Source organism: Poeciliopsis prolifica, unplaced genomic scaffold, assembly GCF_027474105.1.
Source record: "Poeciliopsis prolifica strain line A6 unplaced genomic scaffold, Auburn_PproV2 SCAFFOLD032, whole genome shotgun sequence".
Lineage (NCBI taxonomy): Eukaryota > Metazoa > Chordata > Actinopteri > Cyprinodontiformes > Poeciliidae > Poeciliopsis > Poeciliopsis prolifica.
The window spans coordinates 4,890,853-4,909,415 of record NW_026562407.1 but is presented as its reverse complement, the minus strand read 5'-3'; the positions used below and the strand labels follow the sequence as shown (position 1 = coordinate 4,909,415).

Here is an 18,563-nt window from a genome sequence, read left to right as displayed (position 1 = left end):
CTTTTCTAATTGTACTTTAACTAGACATGAAAACTCAGAACTCTGGAAATTTAAGCATGGAAAAAATATTTTGTATTGGAAAATGTGTTCAAATCTTGAACAGAACAGAGTAGTAACTCAAAACGTTGTTGAAGAAAAAAGCTTCCAACTTTAAAACAATTTTATATAAACAGACAATATGTATAGCATTGTGTCCCAAAGACATCAACATTTTCTTAACTGAATTTTATTAAACAGCATAAATTTGATTAAAAGGAGGGTCCCTCTGACTACTTATTATTCCACAACTTTGAGAATTTATTCACTTTTCTACACATACATGCTGCATGCAAGGGAACAGTTTCTGGTAGTCACTTCACAGAACCTTATTTTAAAAAACAAACAAAAAAACTCTGCAATTTTCCTTTAAAGCATTTGAGAGAAATAAACTGCAAAACAAGTAGTTTTTTTTTGTTTGTTTGTTTGTATGTGGCTTGTCAGAAGTGCAGGGTAATTATTGAAACATATGGGCGACCGGCCCCGCTCTTAACCCTCTCACTAATGATGCTTGGCTTTTACAGAAGGGCATGGGAAGGACACTCATGCCATTAAATGGTGTAGTTGTACCAATGGAGATCTATGGCTTCTCTTGCAGCCAGACAGAGCACTGTGCGGGGAGAAAAAAAATAGTTTAAAATGAAACTATAAAACACTGAAAGACAGCCACAAACCCACACACTGCAGGCAAACATAGTTTTGTGTCACTGCTAACATCATTTACTTCAGTTGCATGATTAAATCTTCGCCAAATCAAGCTTTTCCTGGGCACATTTTCTGGTTATTGCCCAACTCTTAGCCACATGAATGAAAACCCAGAATATATCCGTTCATTAAAATCCGTTTGGGTGGCATGACCAAAATATAATGTTGACGTTTATTTGATGGATAAACTCACTGTTCATGTATAGAAGAAAAACCCATTACCGAATATCTTATATTACTAATATTGTGCCCTCTGTCTAATTTTCATTTGAACACAAAACTACAACACTAGCCTAATTTTTGTCACATCAAAGCCTTTCCTCGGACAGCAAATTTAATTTAATTTAATTCCAGACAACCCACTTGAACTCCATTAATTTTCTTTGCTGAATGGAATCAGGAAAGATGCCTGTCTATAATGCCAGCTAGCTTGAGGCATGTTTTCCCCCCACGCCACTGCTTGGACTTTGTGGCACTCTCTCATGTTAATGGACTCAACGATCACCATCCACAGTCCGTGCAAAACATGCATGCATGCCCCAGGTACATCTCAGTGTGACCCAGCCAGCTCAAGCTTTTGTTCATGTGGTCTTCTAGCTATAGGCAAAAAGTGATGTTGCTACACAATGGACTAAAAGCTTTGGCAGACGGAAAGAGATCCCGACACAATGGCTGAGGCCGACCCAGAAACAGCAATTGAAAATATCTTCACAAAATTCATCAGAAAGTTAGATACGTTTGCTGCAGTGCGTTACCATGAGCGACAGTTACTTAAAGGACTAAATATTTGGATTTAATATATTTGGACGTGGCTGCACAGTGCACAGTTGGTACCACCGTCACATAAATGAGCAAGATGACTTTGTAATAGTTGTTTACTTGAAGAAGATGTGATCATTCATGTGTTTAAGCCTTTGAGATGATGGACGGTGTACTTTCCTTTACCATCACTGTGTACAGTGAACAAGTGGAGAGTTGAAAGCACAATGGCCTCTTGTGAAGGTGTATGTAAACCACAAATTCCAGAAACCCTAAAGATATACATGCTGCTATAATTATGAATTTTTGGTAAATATGAGTTAAGCTAGTCTAAAGTCTAAAGCTGTGTTGCCAAAAGAAAACTGAAAGCCTGCAAGTCTGTCAAGAGGCATCCTCACACATTTCTCATTTAAAAATGAGAAATGTGCTAATTGGTTCAATTACCTGAAACAATTACCAATTGTAATTGAAACCTGAAACAATTGCTGTTTCAGGTAAAGGTACAAACTTTACCCAACTAAACCGACAAAGTCGTTCTCGTAAAAACTTGCTTACTGAGATTATATAAATAGTGTTGACTCGTCTCCACTTTCTTTAAATTAGCATTGGACAATGGAGACCAGATGGTCTGGTCGTCCAGTTGTTACATTTGGCAGTGGGAGCTGATTTGTCGAATATCAGCGCAAAATTCTTAGCTGCTTTCACAACAGAGCAACTGGAAAAGCAGCTCTTGGATTGATTTCCTCCCTCATCCGACGCAGGTTGAAGATTTCTGACAAAGACATATGGAGGAGAGAAATGCACAACAGCAGGTGGTCCAGTCTCCAGTCTGAGATGTTTTCACTTGATTGTTTCAGACAACATGCACCTTCAGATGAGCAATGTATGCAGTGTTCGCAGGCAGGTGGGCGCACTGATTCAGCTCAAACACAAACTCAGCAGAAGGCAATGAGTCTCTGCTGCAACGCAAATGGCCCAGTAGCTTTCTGCTTCAAAGAATCATGGGCTAAAGTTGACAATTTCTGATATTGTCAACTGAAAAAAATGCAGGGCTTTCTTTCAAAACAGGCAAATTCCTTGGATTCCAAGTTTTATTTCTGCATCTTAATTTCGCCTCAGTTACTGTCTCCTCAACTCAGCAGATCTTTGAGAAATGGTGTCTTTCACCTTCACTCCATTTGGACTTGTGGAGAGACACTGTCTGGGCTTTGGCAGATGGACTGATAGCCAGCTCTGTGGAATGGCAGCTGTTAAAGGGCTTTTTAAATTGCACCCAGGTTGATGGGTGCCTGTCAGCAGGCCAACGGACAGAATTCGGAAAAGAAGAGGGAGAAAAAGCAGAAATCGGGGAGGTAAGGGTGAAGCAGAGTGGAGATGGAGGACAGTGACCCTTGCACCAAAGGATATAGAAGAAAAATGTTTGTGAAAAGGTGAAAGTACAAATGCAAAAATATCATAATTGGATTATTGGACTCGATCTGGCAAATTACAATACTGCCATTAAAGCTGGTTCTCCATTTGCCAGCTTTAATGTTCCCCAAACTACAAATGCATTAAAAATAGTAACTTGTCTAATCGATTATTAAAACCACAGTAAAAAGGTAGAAATCACCTTTAAAAGCATTGGGTTTAGAAATTTTGTACCCGCAATGTCAAAAAATATCTGCCTACATGCAGATTTTTTTTTACCATTCAAATGATTTAAAACAATGTCAACAGCCGACAGACAAACCAAGTAAAACTATGAACCACATTATATATATTTAATAAATTGGTAACCAAATCAATTTGTCCCATGTCAAAATACAATAGCCCCTAACTTGCACATCATGAGTAAACTGTTGATAATAAAGTCTTTTTTCACTTTCACTTGCCACATTCATGTCTGAGTTAATAAATAAAAATGATCACCTATTTGGACCTTTCTGGATGGTTACAACCTAATGTGGAGGAAAAGTATTTCAATATGTCCCTTTCTTTATTTTTACAATTTCTCTGTTTAGTATTTTGGCCACACCATAGGAAGATGGTTGCCTACATGTGCTGGGGTAGACTTGCTCTGTAAAAGGGATATCTAAAGACGGTTTCCTATTTGCATGACAGACTTTATTAAATCAAGACTGCATCCAGCATCAAAGTAGGCAAACCACAACAATGTAATGGAAACTTGTTTCATGCGTCTACTACTACTTCAACATCTCAGATCCTCAAACATTGTTGTGTTAGTGTGATGGTCTGGAGCTGCTTTGCTGCTTTAGGACATGACGTGGTGTAGTTAATGGAACCATGAATATTGCGATTGGAACATCTTTTGGCTATCGGTTGGTATCCTTAAGTTCATGTCATGTAGCAGGACTAATTGCTAATTGCTGCTGCCGAGGTCGGCACAATTTATTAGTCTTTGGGGGGGAAATTATGTAATCATAATTTACAATCTTTTGTAAATTAACGACCGTAAAAAAGTAAACAAACATCTTACGCCATCTTTCCAGGTTTACAATTGAAGTTTGCATGTAAATAATGCTGACGCTAGACTCTTTATGTTGAAAGGCAGTTAGCTTAGCTTTGGCATGTTTATTGTTTGACTTGATGGCAATGAAATGAAATGTTAGTCATACATCACATTTTCCTAATGAGCTCTTTTTTTGTTCATAACTTGAAAGCCGCTTAACATCTGAGAAGTTTGGCTAGTTAGCTGAGGTGTTTTCCACCACTAATGCATGCTAGCACAAGCTTAAATTAGCACACTAAGTTAAGCTTTAGTCTTAGCAGGTCTGGTGCTAGCATGCTCTTCAGGCTCACTCTGCAGCACATTTTTGTCTACTTTTAGCAATGGTGTTCAGTTTCTGTGTACTATTTATACTATTGTGTCAAAAATTTCCAAGGCATCTTATTGCAGATTCTATTTACTCAAATTGAAATTCTACTGATTTCATAGTTGCAATTTGCAATGTGGAAAAATTGCTTTATGTTATTAATGTTGCAGGGGAACACTGTTGTTGCCTTGTAATGCTTCTCTTTCAGCCTGACTGCCTAATACTGCCTTGCTGTGGTTGTGCTGTGCAACAGATGGCGTTCTAAGAAGGTCATCATGTCTGTTTCAACAGTTGCTGCACACCCTGGCAGCATTATTAGGGGCTATTTAGAGCATAATGTACTGTCAAGGTGTTGTCAAACAGCAGCTGAATAAATGTAGCCCTTGTTAGGAATCTTCTTAACTTGCTGAAGATCCCTTTGAAAGTTTATGATCTGTTCACAGTGAAAAAAACTAATTATTTGGAAATGATTCAAAAGTCTTTTTTTAATTTTACTGGTCAAGTTCTCTATTTCTGGAGGCTCTCAGTATTATCTGACACCTCGCGACACCAGCAACATAAAAAAGGTTCATCATTGTTATTTCGTTTTTGTTTGTTTTTTCCCGCTTTTTCCAGGGATTTTATTATTCATGTTGTACTTGATTTCTCACTTGCTTGGAAAATCGAAGCTGAAAATAATTTTCCACAAACACTCACATAGTATGCCTAAAAAAACAAATTGTTTGGCCTCTTTATGTTGAAAAAAACCTAACTCCATAAGGTCTTGAAAGAACTAGTGTGGCTACGTTAAGGCCGGTTATTAAACATAAATCTACAAAAGGTGGCTGGACCTCTCCCTTATTGCACACTGATTGCTGCGGTACAACTATTAATCATTTTCTGCATTCCCCACGGGTCAAAAAACCCTCTTTAGCAGAGGGATGGATCAGACACTGCAGGACTGGCAATTATCTGAATCCAAATTCTCTGTGGTGTTCTGCTCTCTCATTTGCTTCTTTTCAAATTATGTTTACATTGGACTCCACTAATGGAAGATGTGACTAATGCTGTGCATCATCCAAAACTGCTATCATTATTATTATTATTATTGTGTCTCGATAAGTTGTGATAAAAGTCACTTTTTGCTCAGTGTGTAACAGTCAAACTAATATTGACCTTTGATGATTGCGACAAGTGTTTCTCATATTTTCTATTTTTGAATGTGCACAACATCCTGCACAAGTAATTTTTCTCCATTGCTAATGTTCAGCATTTTTTTATAACTGCAAACTTAAAGGTATTTAAAAAAAAAATTTTCTTATAAAGAAAAAAAAAAGTTGAATTGTGAAGTGGAAGGAAAAATCTGATCAGACCAAAATTTTAACTTCATGGCCATCATGCAAAATTAGTTTTGGAAAACAAACGCTATACATAAAGCCTGAACAAACTTTCTGAAAGATTTTGTCAGAAGTATCATGCTGTGCGACTGCTTTTCCTTAAAAGTGGGAACTAAGCTGGTCAGAGGTGAGGAGAATATAGATCTTACAAATGCTTCCCAAAAATGAGGGGAAACATTCCCATCGCTTTTGGGAATGCCTCTTGTTGGTGTGGACAGTAAAGTTGTCAGAGTTGATGGATCTTTAGTACAAAGCAAGAAGGTGGATCAAAAAAAAAAGATAATTGCAATTCAGAAGGAAAAAAAAAACAGGCAGCATCATAATACCATGGAAATACTATTTTTTTCACGAGTGACGGGGAGATTGGCCTTCACCATCCAGCAGGATATCAAACTCCACACATACAGAGAGCAATAAGTTTCACAAAGTATTCACTTTGCAAATGAAGACAAATGCAAACCACAATCATCACATTTTTATTTTGAAAAGGCCCTCCCAAACTAGAAATATTTTTATCAATTTTCTTCGCCTTCACAATTATGCACTATTCTGTGTTGGTATATCACATAAAATCCCAATTAAAACACACTGAAATTTGTGGTATAATGTGACAAAATGTGAAGAAGGTCAAAGGGTGGGAATACTTTTGCGAGGTAAAATATAATTTATGTTCTTTCAAACTATCGCCAAGCCCAGGCATTGCACAGCTGTGTAGCTATCAAACCAAAGCTGTTTAGTCTCAGTAACTATGATATAGTGTGCATATAAACCAAGAATAAATCCCCCCTTCAGCATTATGACATCAACTGTTCAACCACTCAGCCTCTACACTCTGCAATCATATTTCTCTGCCAGAATCAATTTTGTCAATAACAACCACTGGCAAGCTTGAATTTTATGTTGTGGTCTGAAAAAATAAATACGGCAAAGTTGCGTAGCATTGACATATTCTGCTCATCATTGTCACTTTGGTTTGCTTTCCCTTTTTTCTTACTTAGCTCTGAATCTGTTGGTACTCGGACATGTCATGCGTGTAATCGTCATGATATTCTTCCAGTTGATCTTTAATTGTTTCAGGCAACCTTTCAGTGTGACGTTAACCAAGAAGTTCTCCTTCCTGTTTCTAACTTTCTAATTTCTACTTAATGAAATCTGCTGGAAACGTTCAACCAGTGACTGGATGTCTGTGCCAAAGACTGAATTTTTGAAACAGACTGGAAAATTACAAAGCTTTAAGTGTCAGACACACAAGCCTGCCAAATGTAATCAGTGGGTAATAAATGTTTGCCCTTTAACATGGTAAGAGTCTGGAACAGTAGTGCATCAGTGCAAGGCAACAAATCATTCTGTCGGTCTGGGTTTTACAGTCAATCCATTATGAACCTTTTCCAATAAGTAGCATTAGTTTATAGTTTATGTTTTTTATTCTGTGTTAGACCTTCATCTAATGTTTTGTGTTTTCTCATCTTACAGCTCATGCTCTGCCGGGAAGTTTGCTTGAGTGGTGAAAGGTACGTTTTCTAATGGAAGATTTTCTGCTGTTCAGCAAATGAAGTTTCCATTTCTTTATTAGTCTGATTGTTGTCTTAATGCTGGTGGCACCAAAATGGAAACTGAAGAAGTGAGACTGTTGGGGCCTTGAATTTTGGTCTCCTTGCTGCTTAATTAATGTGATCTCTGAGCCCAGGAGGCACTGCTTTGGAAAGGCTTTCTTTGCTGTGTCTGGCAGAATTAAACAGCATCACCTGCGCTGTTCCTGGTGCTGTAATGGATTTTGAACTTATTGGATTGCAAATAACACTCGAAGTGTGCACGAGAGCAATGACACAGTATTGATATTTGTGCGTTTGTTAAGTGATTGTTGACAGTAATATCGCTAAGTACACAGTGAGGGAGTCTTCTGAAATAGATTTTCGAGTTAGAAAATCTATTTCTAACTCAAAATAGATTTTGTCAGACATCTGATCTTATGTCAAGATGACTCAGTTTCTCATAAACCACAGTTGTGACATACCAGTGGTACTTTAATAAACTTAAAAATGCAGGAGTTTCTTTTATTAACAATATTGGAAGTTATTTCCACCTAATCTCATTTGCCTGGGATTGAAATTTGACAGAACCTCCTCTTAAGTTCAGAAATAGCCACAGCTTGTTGCATATTCTGTGATTGTATAGATGGTAATGCAGTTGATGTATATTGTAAATGTAATCTGGGGGACAATTTATATCCTGGTTTAAACTGGTGGTGTCAATCGATTAAAAACTTTAATTGGTAGACTTGAAAGGATTGGTTTTCCCCTCCTCCTGCCATGTTCCAAGCAATTAAAATAAAATCAAATGTTAGATTTTTATGTAATTTTTATGTTTTTGCAGCAAAATGCAGATCATTTCTGTACTTGAATAATTAAGGATTTCATTAATCATGGCACCAGTGATTTCGTTAAAAAAAACAACAACAAAATAATCAAATTTTGGCCCTGTTGAATAAAACAATTTATAGGTATAATTTTTCTTACACTTTTTTGTTACTGAATCAATTATGCAATACTTAATTACATAATACAAATGCCAGCAAAGGCTTTGATTTAGGAATAAATGCCTTGGATTTAAAATGACAAAAAAAAAAAAAAAAAACACTTGAGGTTGTACTTGATTTAAAAGGCATGCTGTCATTGGTTTTACACGGATGTGAATTAAACTATTTCGTCAACGCTTGCGAAAAATGCTTTTAATTAAAATAAAGATTTTAATTAAAGCATTCGGAATAACATTCGAGACTGCTCCTACCACTTCAGATGTTTACAGTTTAAAGTTAATTAGCTTGCTGAGTTCAGGAAGCTACGCCACATCACAAAGTCAACTATAGACCATAAACTCCACACCGGCCGGGTTTCTCAGATCGCTGCTTTATTTTTCTTTATTTTATTTTTCCACTCGCTGCCTTTGAGGCTGCTATCTTTACAATCCAGCTCCGAGTTTCAATGGATGACTCACCAACTTCACCACGTCCAGCTGTGAGATGTTCCCCCAGCCCTCACCCTCATTTTCAGAAATATATTCTCCACCTGGAGCTAACATCAGTAAAATCTCCTCTGTCATAAAAAACATTTGCTTTCATCAAAGCGATTTAGAAGACAATGGCATGTGAAAAAAGACAAAAAAAAAAAAACATTCTGATGGAGAAACATCAATTGACGTGCAGGAGAGTTTGAGGATTGCTTCAGGCAACAACAAGACAAGTAAAATCTGTTTTTTGTTTTTTTCTGTCTTGGCTGATTACCATATTACCATACATTAAACTAGTGGATGTAATTGCTTCCTCTTCATCCCAGAAAATGACTTTAGGATGCAAAGTGTTCCCTTTTTTCCCTGTTACTGTATACTGAAAGCATCTTGCCAGAATACACTTTTAACCTTTTTTTGTAAACTACTAAAATAAGAAATTTAGCATAAGAAAATAAGTAAAACCTATTTCAAAAGTCTTACAGTCATAAGCTTCCTTATTAACATTTTTTCATCTAATAGGGTTGTTATAGATGTAACTGCTTTTTTCTACTGTCTCCTTGTTTCTGCTGATCATGATTTGGGAACAGTTTATAGCCTTGGGACATAATTATGATAAACCTTGGACATGAACTGTTAGTCAGCATCACTTTCACTCCGTTATCCTCTTCCTGCTTTGAGCGCTTAGGAAGTCTGCGTCTGAGGGAGAACATCTCTAGTAGATACTTTACTGTGTAGATTCAGACTTTGCATAGAGCCAGTGATCATATAGTTTAGGGACAACAACTGCCCCAAAACACCTAATACTTAACACTCTGAATACTTAAGACCCCATCCACCTCACACCACCCCAAAGAAACGCTTTAACAGTTAAAACACCGAATATACCTTAGAAGTCATTGAAATGCTCTGTGGAAACTGTCTTAGCATAATCACAACAGCTAAAATATAATTGTATTGGCCTCAAAAATGTCTTGTCTTGTTTGTAATTTTAATTTGAAACATATACTTGTTGCACTGCTCTGACACAAGCTTCAAATAGCTGGAAAATACAAGAACAGTATGACTAACTGTAATTACCCTTTCACCTCGACACTAGTAACCCGTCCACGACTAAAGTAAAATATATTTAAGCTATTTGAGGGACACCCCAACCCTGTTGGCAGCTTTAATTATAATTGTTTTACATCTACACTACAGTTTCATTCAAAATTATGGGAAGGCACTCTGTGTGTTTCATGGATTTGAAAGTAAAACACCTTTAATTTTCAGTTGGAAAATAATTGGTCTTTTTTTGAAAAAAAAAATAAAATAAAAATAAGAGGAACTTTTGCAAGAAATTGCATCAAGCAATTTTCTGTATTGTTGTTGTTCAGCTTGTGTCTTTGCAAGGCAGGTTTGCAGAGGGTTTTCTCCACCTATAGGCAGAACATGTGAGGGCAGATGAAAGCAGCTTTGAGGATGTTGCCCACGACTGGGAGGAACAGATCTTCCTCCACCACCTTTCTCTTTCTGATCTCCATTTCCCCTCCCTTCTTCATCCCTGTTTTTTTTTTCTAACCTCTCCTATTCCACTGCCACTCTACCTCGCTATCTCCTCTTGCCTGCCTCTCCCCTCCTTCTGTTGTTTGCCTATCCAATTTTCCCTGCACATCCAGCCCACTCCTTCTCCTCAGCCACTGCTGTCTCCATGCCGGTTCTCATCTCAAACTGCTCTGCTCCCTGTACTTACACACACGTCTACATGTACATGTATGTAATATATATTTATTTTTCTCTTTTTTCCCATTAATTCTCAAGTTCTTATTCCCTTGCATGAGTGAAGCACTATTGATTAGAAATGTATTAAAGTTTGAGATTATACGGGCATGAATCATCATCTGAGACTAGCTTATTATTTATACTCGTAGCAAATTTTGTACTACAGTATTCACTTCACGCTTTGTGTAATTTGTGAGGGGGTTTTGCTTTGAATCTGCGCTTGTTTAAAGATGTAAATTTATACATGTTAAACACAGGGTTCAGGTGTGAGCCCAGAGCCGTTTCAGGGAAAAATCCCCTTCAGTCACAGCACATGGCACACGCGGGTGACAAGATTTGTGCTTCTGTGACTCCATCACAAAGGATTAATGTTACAAAGTACAGGAAGGGAAATAGAAAGTGGAAGAAACTAAACTAGGAACTTGGAAAGTAGAGATATTTACAGCTCTGCTTATAGGAAGCACAGCACAAGAGAGACTGGATAAAGGTTATGTTGCTGTTGAAGCAGACTTGTATTTCCCCCTAGACCTACTTATTCTTGGCAAACAGTACTTGTTTCACATTGTCCAATAAACAGTGAGTTGGAGGTTTAAAGGTAAAGTTCTCTCAGTGACACTATCTATTGTATCGTCACTTCCTCCAAATGGCACAACAGGCTCAGCCAAAAGAGATTAACATTGAAATATCAAAGCTTGTGTACGAACAAGAAGTCTCACTTCAAACAGTAAACAGCGTAGTTGTGAGTCGTTGTCTTCTACATTTTTTGCTCAAAACATGTAGACTCTTCATTTAGTGAACTACCCTCAGAAGAGCATTTATTCCAAAATGTCATGAAGGATAATTCATACCAAGACGGTTACTATTTTTCGTCCAATATTTTGACTGAAAATATTTAGCGGAAACGGCTGCCCAGATATTTTGTACAGAATTTTCTGAAGACCTTTTCCTTTTTCATTATTACACAGCGAGCATCTAAACAAATTAAAGATAAAAAAAGTCTGTCTTCCTCCTTCCCCCTCCTGTTGGTTGTCAGCATGTGTTATTGATTTTTAGATCTGAAATACACTGAGCTCCTTCTTAGATCTGAGATAGTAAAGGAGTGGCTTTAAAACTAACATTGGTCTTTTGTGCAGCTGCCAAATAAAAAATGTATAAATGCTCGACATAGCTAGGCCATGAATAGACACTACAAAAATAAAAAAGGAGAAATAAAAGGCTTTATAGTGTTTTTTTTAAGTAAAAAAAGACTATCATGCCATCAAATTTTGTTTGTTTTATATAAAATATAAGACATTGTTTATTTCTATATGCAAAACAGATTTTAAAATGTATATTTTGGGGTGATCAGAAATTTTTTTTAGTAATTCATGCTTTTATTTATTTTAACCTAGGACGTCATAATTGCTCTGATCGCATCATGTCATTTTGAACAGTGGTCTAAGCCTATTAGACTCTCTTCCAAATGGAAAAGACAAGAGGATATCATTTTTGTAAGGCAGATTCATATTGATTCACGCAAGTGTGAGTAGTGGCTCCAGCTAATAAATAATAATACCACATAATACCTACTTGCCTAAATTTGCCCATATCTACAGTTACAACTGAATTTATTGACAAGGTTCCAGATTATTGTCACCACCACACAGCGAGAAAAATCTCAAAGATTTCTTCCACAGGAAAAAACGTTTCATCTTGTTGTTTCAAAGTCCATATAACAGCAATTTATTTACTTATCCTCACTTAAGGTGTGACAACAAACCTGGTTTAAACTAGACCTTAATATGACCTAATTCTCAATAAGAGTGTGTTATCCAAAATTGTGACTTTGAAACAAACTAACCTTTTATTGAACCGCAAGGTTAAAGACTTAATTTTCTTTAAACCTATACACAGTGTCAGCTGACTAAACCCTGCTGTTCTGAAGGAAATATAGTGAATGTCTGCATAAAGTTGTGCATGCACAAGACAACAGGCAAAGATTGCATATTGAGGATGAAACACATGCATTTTTATCAATAACAAGTTCAGACCCGGTTCTTCAGGGGAAAAAAAAAAACCTTCATAAAGTTGTAAAGGAGTGTAACATCTTGGTGTCGCCACAATGATCCACATTTGGTTCGAGCTTCTCCTTCTTAAGTGGACTGACAATTTTGCTGCCACTCCTGAAAAGAGCTAAGATGAACACAACAAAGCGCAGCTGTGAAGACAATATTTCCGTAGGCCATCAAGTTTCTTTACCTTCATCCCATTTCACCTCACGATAGAGTTTATAACCTTCCCTGTTCTTATGCCTGCTGATATCTCTACAGTTTTCTTCCTGAATGTAATTCACTGTTTGCTATTCAGAAAATCTGGGCAGCTTGTTTGCCATTGATTTTATTTGCAGGGATTCTATATTTTACTCTGTGGATATCAGAGCAATTGTTTCCAAGTGCTCGCATGAATCAATGCTTCCTTGGGTCCCGCTCTGGAGACTACACACAGCTCAATACCTCCAATTTATGTTTTAATTACAATGATCCAGCTGCTAGCTGCTTGACCCAACTTTTACAATCCGTCCCAGCAGTCCCACCAGCATAGATTAGATTTTAGGTGGTATTGTTGGTGCTAATGACGATGGGGGGTCATTTCAGATTTGCTGATTTTGGAATACATTTGAGGCAAATTGAGGCGAGTTGCCCTGAGTTGCAGTGACACTTTCAACAAATACAAGACAAAATGTGGTACATTTAATAATTTGTTCCCATTTTTATGAAAAACACACATCTTAGATTTTTTTTTTTTTTTTTTTTTTACAATATTTGACTCCAAATTGGAGTTTGCTCTCTCTCCCTGTTTGTTCGTTTTCCGTTTCTAATTGACAAAAGCAGTATATCATTTGATCACTTGCCATTAGGACTGATTCCTTCAGTCTGTGTACCATATAAGTGGCTTCTGGCAATCTAAAAAGCCATAAATTCTATTGAGTCCTGTAATTAAGAGTGGATCAATGGCAGCAGTTGCTTTCACTGTTTCCCAGGAGTGTACACTTATATGTCTTAATCTCACTGCAGCGCCTTGAAATCAAGACTCGGTACAAAAATACAAAAAGAAAAATACTTCTATAAAATTGCATCTTTTATGCAGTACTTTACATAACTGCCAGTACCACCTGGTACAGTGTGTAAAAAACATCTTAAAATAAATGACTCTTTCAAACAATTGGGTGGCATATTAGAAGAGTCAATGCTAATACACAAAGGCTAATAGCTGGAGCTCTTCTTCTTTTCACACTCTGCAAATTTCCCTTCTGATTAGTGAGGTCAAAGGCCAGAAATGCCACAATTTTATATTTTGACAAAATCGTTGCCAAATTTATTAGCGCCTTTGATGATACCTTTAAAATAAATAAAATATGTTGTAATTTAATTTATTTTACTCCTCAAAATCCTGGTTTCCTGGGGTATAAATGCAACTAGTGTTTTTGCTCAGTAAATGTATTTCTAATGGGGCTGCTGAAATGTCCGTAGTAGCCCTAGAAATACACGCATCCAAAGAAATCCAAACACACTAGTTCTTACCTCATTATGTTTAATAAAGTAAAGAAAGGAAGCTACCAGAAATACACACAAATCACCACGAAACCAGTTGCAATAGATTATTATCATCAGTGGCTAACTGTAAAATGGTTTCCCATTATAACAAATTGATGTACAAGACAAATAAAATTGGATTAAAATACCTCTCAATACCTTCACAGTTTTACTGTTGCAAAATGATGTCATCTCTGACTACAGAGACATTTCTGAATGTTTTAGTGAGCATTGTTGATATTCATATTTTGAAGCCTATAGCTCATAATTTTACCACAAACCTTGAACAGAAAAACTAATTTCTACATACAGGATACATGAAATGGCAACTCATGTTTTCCTAATAAGTATTTGATTGTTGCTACTTTCCTGAGTTATTCCAGTTTCACTTGGGTTAGTGCTGACATGCGGTGTCAATTTTATGCAAATTAATCTCTTGGAAATGAAAATTTTGAATTTATTTTTTAAGACCTCTTTAGTGGAGACGCTGATAACCGTTTGGCTGCTGTGAAATCAATCTAAAAAAAATCCTTTCACCAAGAAAGACCATCAGGGGCTCCAGTCTTCTACTTTATTCCTAATTCAAGACTGGTGTTTTATCATTTGCAGATAGCTCCTATTAGAAAACAAATGGGGCGAAGGGGAGACTCGTGGCGTGTGGCTGTCAGGTCTCTTCAGTTGATAGCTGTGTCTTTGACAGAAAGGAATTCTTCCCTACTGTGTGAAAACAACAGCTGGTGAAGACAACATGATGCGGAGGGGCCATGGATGAGTGAGCCATCAAACCTCAGTCTCTGACAGCGTTTTGGCAAGCCGTGTTACATGAGAGTCTGTTTCACCCTGCTCAACTTTTATGGTGTATCAATCAATAATGATGGCACCATGTTCTGACGTGGATGGCAGAATCATACGCCCTGTGTGGTAGCATAGAGCAATGAAATAATACACAGAAATGTGTATGAATGAAAGGAATCACTAACTGGGAAAGGTTAGTTTAGATGACACTGATAGCAACTAAAAGAAAACAAAACCAAGTTGTTTGAACTTTAAGAAGTAATGCTGTAAAGTGTTCATTTTAATTTTCTCTGTATTCTTCACTTTACAACCAATCGAATGCAATGCATTTTCTTGGAACAATTTTCGAAATACATGAAGATAAAGAAGCACATTATTGTACTGATTTGAAAAATCACATCTTATTTATGTTTTTAAAAATGAAAGTGCCAAGAGACAAGTCAATATGTTGTCATTTTTGGTCTCATCATCTTCTTTCACATTTTTGCTCCACCAACATGATGTGTGGAAGACTTTAAACAGGACTTCTATGGATTTCCTTCAGTGTATTTTGTGTTGCTGTTGTTCTCGCACCTCGTTCATATTGACCAAGTTTGTTGACTTCATGACTAACAGCTGTCCCTTCAAAGTGTTGTCTTGCCTCAGTCTTGGGTCCCTGCTGCCTCTCCGAAGTTACTTAGGTGCTATTACGTTGGTGTCATTCAAAAAACGCAAATAAATTACTACTAAGTTATAAGTAAAAAAGGAGAAAAAGTTTACTTTCTTTTGCACGACTCAACAAGTCTGCTGCATATGAAGAACATTTTAGAAAAGCAAATCAATTACAAGCTGCTATTGATCCATGGAAGTAAATAAAAGAATAACCACCTAACACATCAATCTCCCCCATAGCTGAACAGCATATTTGATCAAATACGCCATTCACAAGCTTTCAAAACAAACTGAATTATCACAGCTTAACAATCTTATCTTGAACCCCATCAGAGCCTAATTCCAGTCCAAACCAAGCACCTATTCTCTTCCCCCTTATTCCTTGTGAAAAGCCCAGTGATTAGAAGTGGACTTTAAGTCGACTATTGCCAAACCACCAACCCACAACAACACCCATTCCCACCGGGACCTTGTTGAATCCTCAAAGCCCTGGCTACTTTATCAGCGTGAGGGGATCAGGCAATCTCTCTGCCTCCCTCTTCAAACGTGCAGCTCGGTGTGTTCCGCAGCTTTTGGTGTAATCTCTTTGGCTGCCGACAGATCTAGCAAGGGGTCGACTGTGATAACAGGATCGCTCAGGTGAAGATAGTGAAAGGGACAGAAGCTAAAAATGAGAAATATAGGCAGAAAGAAAAATGAGCGCCATTCGTTTAGTCAAACGAATGCTGCAGCACAGAGGGGTGAATAGCATTCATGGAAAAGTATACGCTACTTTAATTCACAAATGAAGATGTCACTAAAAATCTATTCTTTTGCGCGTTCAAATAAAATAAGTGCTATCTCATGAATTTTGAAATAAAGGTAGAAACGCCTTTGGTCTGGTCTAAAATTAGTAACTCGGGTTTTCCCATCACTGGAAATTATTTTAAATAAGTTTCACATTCTGAAATAAACAACAAAAAAACATTGAAGCTTATCACAATATTCAACTTTTTAAAGATGTTCTCCGAAATCTTATAATCATGACTAAAGATATTCAAATATTTTGACATTGTAACAAATTTCATTATGACTTGTTACTTGACTTTGAATAAGGGCTTTATTTTCCAAATTAGATTCTTTCTCTGAACCAATTTAGTCCTTCTACAATTTAGAAAGGAGTCAGTCGGCTACATAGTGAATGTTCTTGAAGTACAGGTACAGGTGCAGGATGGACAAACAAGAAAATGATCTCATACCCAACAGAGTGATCAGTGGAGAAAATAATCATATTCTGGAGAAAAATGGAACGGCATGTGGTAAAATGGCGACATCTGAAAGAAATGCAATTTTCTCCAGCCTTTTCAGGTGGAAATAATAATAATAATAAAAAAATCCAATATTTGGATACAAAGTGAGTCCCATTTGACAAGGTTGGATGGCTTGCAAGCATAGGTTCCCACCCCCAGTTCCTGTCAGGGATGTTGTGACCTGTATCTCCCTTTTGTTGCAATCCATTGCGGCCTGACTTGGCATCCTATTAAAACTGCTATCACCCAAAACGGAGTTGAAGAGCAGCACTAGACATAAATAGTGGAAAAAAATGGAAAGGCGAAAGGTCACATAAAACCGAGGAGCTCTGGTATCAATTTTTCCGCTTCCAGCTCAACATCAAGCAGGGAAATCAGAGGCCATTACTCACATTCCATCACACATGTTAACATATGCACAAATATGTTTGCCACGCAAACTGACAACTCAACATTAACAGACTTCTTTATGTATGTTTTTTTTTTTTTTTTGACTCTGTCGTCCCCATGCACACATGCTGAGAAGCAGCATGGTAGGCAGTGACACAAAGCTAATGCCTTGTCACACAGGCTGTCAGCAGATTAGCCAGTGGATTACACCCGAGCCATTAGATGTGCACAGAGCGAAAGGCCACAAACATGGCAGAGAGAGAGCGAGAGAGTGCAGCAGAGGAAGGGAGCGAAAGCTGCAAGAGCAGAAGGCGTTAGAATAGCTAATTTTTGGACGAGCTCAGAAGACTAAACGGTGAAGAGTAAAACATGTCTGAAGGACGAGATGTGTCGATCAGAAAAAGGACCAGGGAATTTATTGGTTGCCAGGTAATCAAAGGTGATAACAAGGGTAAACGAAGAGAAAGAGAATCGGTGTATTAGACCAGAAGCGGCAAGAGGACGAGAGTCGAGTCTTGTTTGAAAGAAACCTGAGCAATTGAGTTGAAGAGACAGATAATAGTTTAAAAAAAAAAAACAACCTCACTGCCAGAAAGATGAATGAAAAGAGCAAACAAAATGAACTCTTTTTGTTTTTTCAGTTCATTGTAAGCTTTGAACTCGAGACAAATGACCCGGGGATTAAATGTTTCTGACTTCACACACTGAATTCCTCACAAAGGTCTGTTTATTTAAATGCAACCGCACAGAATATAATGTTAAATAATCATAGACATATCAATAAAACATGTTTAATATTTCAAAATTTTTACCTCAACAAAATCTTCAGACGTCTTGCAGAGGAGGACCTGCTTTTGAAACTATTCTTTCAAATAGGTTTATTTGGCGTCTGTGCTCATAGTCATGATGGAAGAATTAGGATACCCCCTGTCTTTCCTAACATTAAGATGTGTAACATCAACTTTAACAATGCAGGGGACCCTTAGTGTTTCCAGGAGTTGTGTTTCATTGTTTTTACTCTGCTGGACCTCTATTCCTTCCAGCAACGGCTGTCGCTTATTCTCATTTTTTTTCTTGTTGGGTTTCAGTTGCTTAGACTGTAGGTTATATAATTAAGGAAAACTAAAAGTTCTGGTTGCCATCCTGATGCATGGGAAGGTTTTTTCCCTTTCAGTTGAAATGGTCCCTCTGCCCTCAGCAACACCACTACTAACAGCCCCATCACAAAGCACTTTGGAGATGTAACAACATAATCGTCTGTTGGATTTGTCGTTAGGGGCCTAATTTTGAGCTGGTGTTTGCACAAGATTGGAACAGGAGATGTGGAGTTCAGGTGGGCTCATGTGAAACTCCAATCTTCATGCAGAATGAAAGTCATGCTGATGTTTGCTGAGTGGTGTGCTGAGCTCC

General features: G+C 37.4%; 1 protein-coding gene across 24 annotated transcripts in view; it reads left to right on the top strand.

Moving 5' to 3' along the window:
• The window catches only part of LOC129373213 (receptor-type tyrosine-protein phosphatase delta), a 414,675-nt gene that overhangs the window by 224,580 nt on the left and 171,532 nt on the right, over positions 1-18,563 (top strand). For all 24 annotated transcript variants that reach the window (XM_055051024.1, XM_055051021.1, XM_055051022.1 and 21 more), the window contains one exon: positions 7,166-7,203. The gene's annotated coding sequence lies outside the window, so the exon portion shown is untranslated. The remainder of the gene's footprint in view (positions 1-7,165; positions 7,204-18,563) is intronic.